Genomic DNA, 6492 nt, shown 5'->3' on the forward strand with positions numbered 1-6492 from the left:
TTAACATGTAAAATCTCGTGTGTCTTATTTCACATCAACCTGCTCAGGCGTGTTAGCCGTGTTCGTCCCGCACAGCCGGTTCTGGTTCTGGTTTTGGTAGAAAACGGAGACGTTTCTGTCCAACCAACATTCATCTGAACGATTAGGATGGATTTTCCTGAACATCCGTCCAGTTAGAAAAGCGGATCTGATGATTTTAGCCTCATTGTCAGTGAAACATGATGGCAGCAGTTTCTATCAGGATATAAATCCAGGAAGCAGCCGATTCAGACACACACAGAGTTTAGCTGGAGTTAAAACCAAAACTAGTTTTTCTTTTCTTGGAGCAGCAGAGTCAGAAAAAGCAGAAGCTGTGAGCCAACAAAGCCACCAGGAGCCGCATTGTTCATGAAGCTGTCATGTTGGATTTGAGTTTCTTTACCCACATGCAGGTTTAGACATCAGACCGGAAGGTTTTGATTCAAAGATTTAGTTACAGTTATTATTGAATATGTTGAGCCTAAGTTGTCCTCTGGGATCGGAGCGGCTGGGCGGCTCAGGTACTGCTTGGAGAGGGGAGAGGTTAGTAGGAGCGGGAGTGAGAGGATCTTGACAGGGAAGTGGAGGGAAGGCTTACAGATCATCTGATGGAGGATTGCCGAGGAGGAGGTAGGATCCGTTGGTGCAAAGGCTCCGAGAAGGTTGCGGGCTCAGGCGGCAGACGAGAGCGTTTAGTCCGGAGGGCGATCGGTGTCAGTGTTCGGGTGGGCGTGGTTCCTAGCTGGATCCAGGCAGAGCATCCAAAATCTGAGAAAAACAATACAAAGATTAACTTAGTCCTTGGTCAACGTGAAGCTTGGCAAAACCTTGGGATTGACTCTGACCAACAAGTGGGACCATCGAGCGATGAATGGCTGCTCCACCGCTTCTTAAGAATCCTGCAGCCGATTTCAGAAATCCGCTTCAGGTGCGTCAGCCTGCCGGAACGCTCCCACGAAGATTGTCTATTCCGAGGAGCACACACCAACTTGAATCCTAACAGAAGCAGTTCCATCATTAACGCCGGCTGCCTGCAGCAGCCGCCTGCAGCAGCCTGCTGCAGCCGCCGCCATCCCTCACTCTGCCCACATCATCACGCCTCCTGTAAGCATTGTTTACCCTGCTGGCGCTGTCCTTGGACCTCCATACGTCTCTGAAATGGATAATACCTGCCTCCATCTCATTTACAGCATCCCGCCCCGTCCCCTCTCGGAGTGCAGGCAGGTCTGTTTGGATCCTTTTGGGTCCGTTTGGGTCCGATTGGACCAGATAACAGGTATCTGACCCTGTTGCTGCAGATCAACCAGATAAGAGAAGAAAACCAGCAGAGATACAGGAGAGGATCAACAGACAGCAGTGTGTGTGTGTGTGTGTGTGTGTGTGTGTGTGTGTGTGTGTGTGTGTGTGTGTGTTTCTGGGCTATCAGATCAAACCGTTTTTCACACTGACCACAGGGAGAAGTTTAGTTTATTACTTTGCTTCAAACAAGCCTGGAAAATAAAAGACTGAAACAGAAAAATCTCTTTGTAAAGTTAATCTCTGAATTAACAGCAATAATCTGAGTTATTAAGACAATCAGAAAACAAAAACATGGAAGATTATTCTTCATAATCTTCATATTTCGGAGGTTCTTGCTCTTTATAGAAGCTTTACAATAAATATTATTAACTCATCTACAAAATGTCAAAGTTGAATAAATATTATTGGTAAAGGAAATATTTATTTATTGGTTTAAGATGCACATTCACATGTTAGTGGACTATCAAAATAAAGCTTTATCTGGACTCATCTGTTGCTAAACATCTGGATTGTCTTTCAAACCTTTTTTCCTGGTTTTCAGCTGAATGTTGGACAAGAAAAGACGATGAAGACGAAACATGAAGCGATTCGACAGCAGGAGTTTATTAAGCTTTTATTTTGGTAGTCCACTTCCAGTTATCGGCGACTGAATTTACACATTAGCTAAATATTTAGTAGCAAGCCAAATATTTAGCTTGACATTTATGAATGACTGAATAACCAGGTGAAAATATGACTTTGGAAACTGAACTCCTTGTTTTCTCTCTCATGCTCAAAAATCCGAATGATTCATTTTTGCTCTAAGTTTGCAGATTTTCCTCCAGTATCTGCAATGGGAAAGAAACAAGAATAGATAAAAACCAAACTCGTCGTGGATCCGTCTGCAGTCGTTTGTCTGGTTTTAAACTTCTATTCAAAATATTCTCTGCTTCAGTTCTTTCATCTGGGTGATATCTCCTCATCCTGCATTTCAGTTTCTCTCCACAGGCAGAAAAACTAAATATTTTCACAGTTTGAGGATCTTCACATCGTTTCTCTGCTGGTTTTATTGCCACCAGTCTGAAAATATCTTTTGCATATTTACAGGCTGCAGACATTTTTGTTGTCTGCAAATAAAACAGATTCATTTTGTTGGATTCGTGCAGCGTGAATAATTCAGGGCCCCACAGGGGACCCCCCACAGGGCCCCTAGATCTATGACTCTAGATCTGTGACTCTAGATCTATGACTCTAGATCTGTGACTCTAGATCTATGACTCTAGATCTGTGACTCTAGATCTATGACTCTAGATCTGTGACTCTACATCTATGACTCTAGATCTGTGACTCTAGATCTAGATCTGTGACTAGATCTAGATCTGTGACTCTAGATCTGTGACTCTAGATCTAGATCTGTGACTCTAGATCTAGATCTGTGACTAGATCTATATCTGTGACTCTAGGTCTGTGACCCTAGATCTATGACTCTAGATCTATGACTCTAGATCTGTGACTCTAGATCTAGATCTGTGACTAGATCTATATCTGTGACTCTAGGTCTGTGACTCTAGATCTGTGACTCTAGATTTTGCACCACATGTTGATTTTATCAGATGTTTTGATGTCTTGATTCTAGTTTCATTATTATTCTTGTCTTGTTATATATTTATTATCTTAGATTTATTTTCTGTTTTTCTTTGCTTGCTGCTTTCACACTGCAGTCATCTGTTCCTCATTTGGACGTTTAGAAATTCCTCAGGTTGTCTTTGGATTTCTGTAATATGAAACATTTCAGAGATAAAAGGTCAAATAAATGAAAAGTGATGCAGGAGATCATTGTCTCACATTAGAATAATTTCCAGGTTTTAAGTTTTTATCTAGTGGAGCGACTAAATGTTTCCAGCTGTAGAGCAAATATCCAGTAAAACATTCAGAGGGAAGAACGTGAATAACGGGCAGCGATCCTCCTCACAGTGAAACCACGTAGCGGCTGATGAGTTCATCCTGCAGCCTCCCTTCAGTAAAGAGACGTCCATGTTTTCCTGTAATGGCCCAATTATCCTGCTGGCTTTTAGTGCAAAGTCAATGAGGAGTGACTGATGCAAAATTACCAGAGTCTTCAGGGTGACTCCAAGAAAAGATCAGTTTCATCCTCTCAAGCCGAGCGTTGCTGTGAATCATCAGCTGCAGTCAGAAAAATGAAGCATTTTAATCTGTTTACTGAACAACTGACAGGTTTAATAAGCAGGCATTAATAAACCTGCCAGGTTTATTAAGACTTCCTGTTGTTCTGTGGGAGTTTGAGGTTTTGTTCTGACGCCGACATGAAATCCTGTCCCACAAACTGATGAGACGCTTTCAGAAGCAGCCAGAAGAACGACGTCACCTGAACGCACCGCTGCATTTTCCTAAATCTCTTCTTATGATTTTATCATTGTGTCGTTTCCTTGTCTTGCATTTACTGTTTGAATTTTTGGTATTATTTGAGAAAAGTTGTGCAGTTTAGTGATTTTCACTGCACAAAATCATTTATACTCATTAATATTTATGTTTTAACTAAATATTAATTAATGTTCATTGTTCCTACCAAATAAATGAAGGGAATCAGTTTCATTATCAGATTTGAATGAAAAGGTTCTGCTGCTGATCTCAACATCCTCTGGATTTATGGGATATTTCTGATAAAAACTTCAGCAGATATTAGACTTTGAATCTGAGATTATGATGATGCGTTTGTGCATTTGTCGTGCGGCTCGACTCGCTCTGCAGCTTCTGCTCCCACATTCAGGCAAAGAGGCTAAATTGGATTTGCATTCATCAGGACAGAAACTAATCTGCAGGTTTCTGACGTTCACCTGCTGAAACCTTTTTAATTGATTTCATGTTTCTGGGACTGAATTTATTTATGTTTCTAAAACATAAATAAAACAGCAGATAAAGCAAATGGACAAAGGATGAACAATATTTAAAATTAGAGCACATGTTTTGATGTTATCAGATTAAACTTACATTTTGAAAATAATAACCTTTAAGCATAATTTTCATTAGGATTTGTGGATTTCTGATTGTTTTCATGTGTTGAAGCAGAAACTCATCATAATTACTGTCAGGTTCTGTGTTTTATTCTGTTTCTGTGTCCTGAGTCTCCTCGTTGTCCTGTCTTCCCCTTGATTGTTCCCAGGTGTGTCTCGTTCCCCTGATTACCCAGTGTATTTAGTCCCTCCTGTGTCCTCTGTTCCTCGTCGGGTCCTTGTCAGATTGTCGTTGCTCGTTTGTTTTGTGCCGCCCTTAAGACCAGTTGCTGCCGGTGTGAGCCCTGGCTTCCGCTCAGCCGCGCTGCCTGGCCGCGGACTCCGTTTATTGACTGTGTTTTTGTGGACTATTTTGTTATTAAATTACACCACCGTTCACTTACCTGGGTCTCCAGCGTCTGCCTGACCACCGCAAACACCATTTCATGACAATTACCAAATAAGTTTCAAAACATCTGCATGTGTGAAACTAGTTTATTTAATGAACTTCTGGCACAAATGAACTTTCATAATCCTCTCATTTATTAAAATGGCAACATTTTATATGAATATATTTACATGCCACTGATTTGTTCACTTCAGTTTTTCAAATGATCCTTTTTTCCAATAATAACCCATTTGATCCCGGATATGGTTTTATATTTATCTAGAGAAAAATAAACCCTAAGCCTAGAATTCAGAGTTATTAGCATGAAGTAAAATTAATATTTATTCAAAAGATGCATAATAGAACCACAGTATGTTATAAAGTATACATGTTAAAAACCAGTGTAGTTTTATTACGAGTGTTTATCTAAAACTGAAAGTAACTTTGGTCTGAAAACATTGAAATTATTTTAAAAAGTTCAGAAAATCAAACGTGTGGAGATGAAACAGAACCTGAGGAAACATTTTCTGAAGTCCTGAAGGAGTTTTTCTGTGTTTTCAATGTTTTCTGTGTTTTCAATGTTTTCAATGTTTTCTGTGTTTTCAATGTTTTCAATGTTTTTCAGTGTTTTCAGTGTTTTCAATGTTTTCAGTGTTTTCTGAGTTTTTCTGACCAGGCAGGATATTTATGCAGCCATTTAACTTCCTGTTTTTGTTCAGATCAAGTCTCTGTGTTGTGCAGACTAAATATTTCAGCGGTTTGGAATAAATTACAGATTACACGGCTCATTTAAAGCTTTTATGTGCAGCTCCAGAGTTTTGTTTCTGCAACAATTCTCAGAACTGTTAAATATTAGCAGAAGATTTTCACAATGAGTTGACCTTCATTTATCCCGACTCAGCAGGAACACAGTGATGCACAAAGTGGAGATTCTTATGAATTACCTACATATTTTCTCCTCATTTGTTTCTAAAGAGAGCGGACTTTGTTCTCTTTCGTCCGATTCTTTTTTTAATTGAATGAAGTAATTGCAGTGATTTTGAATTAGCCAGTAGAACTGGGTCAGAACATGACACCATTCCTCCTCGGACCAAAACCAGCAGCAGGAAAGTTCATCCTAATTTAAAAGGATCTGAGATTCAGAGGCTTTGATGACCCACTAAACAATATGAACTGTGGATAACAAGCTAAAAAGGTATTTATACCTTAAAATAATAAATGCAACATGAGAAAAGCAGGAGCAAATCGCCAGAGCAGAAACAGAAATGAAAACTAAACTCCAGTTTCTTACTCTGCCTGTTCACAGCTTGAGGGAGGTTCAACTTTTAGGAGATGCTAATGCTAATGCTAATGCTAATGCTCCTTGGTAAAATGAGTCTTTTCCTGATGGCTTGCTGCGTTTCTCTGCCGGTGTTGGAGTGTGTGTGTTCATGTAGTGTGTTCATGTAGTGTTCATGTTGTGTGTTCATGTTATGTGTTCATGTTGTGTGTTCATGTAGTGTGTTCATGTTGTGTGTTCATGTTATGTGTTCATGTTGTGTGTTCATGTAGTGTGTTCATGTTGTGTGTTCATGTTGTGTGTTCATGTAGTGTGTTCATGTTGTGTGTTCATGTAGTGTGTTCACGCTGCAGGCTTCAGTCAGCGTCTCGCTGGAGTTCTGCTCTGGCAGATAGATGGACGTAAAGAGGCGGTCTGAGTGCTGCTGCATGCATGCGTGTGCTCATTGGAAATGAAGTGTGTGATTTTCTTATGTGGAAGGAGAAGCGGCAGTAGAGAGTAGGATGTCATAAATGTGG

At 40.2% G+C, this 6492-nt stretch overlaps 1 long non-coding RNA gene across 1 annotated transcript; it reads right to left on the reverse strand.

Moving 5' to 3' along the window:
• Positions 1-326: 326 nt before the first annotated feature.
• On the reverse strand, positions 327-1329 carry LOC129356699 (uncharacterized). The gene is made up of 3 exons (XR_008605448.1): positions 864-1329; positions 617-786; positions 327-542 (listed from the first exon to the last, which is right to left on the reverse strand). It is a non-coding gene; the product is annotated as an uncharacterized LOC129356699 (long non-coding RNA).
• Between the last annotated feature and the right edge of the window lie 5163 nt (positions 1330-6492).

Source organism: Poeciliopsis prolifica, unplaced genomic scaffold (assembly GCF_027474105.1).
Source record: "Poeciliopsis prolifica strain line A6 unplaced genomic scaffold, Auburn_PproV2 SCAFFOLD187, whole genome shotgun sequence".
In the NCBI taxonomy this organism is placed as follows: domain Eukaryota; kingdom Metazoa; phylum Chordata; class Actinopteri; order Cyprinodontiformes; family Poeciliidae; genus Poeciliopsis; species Poeciliopsis prolifica.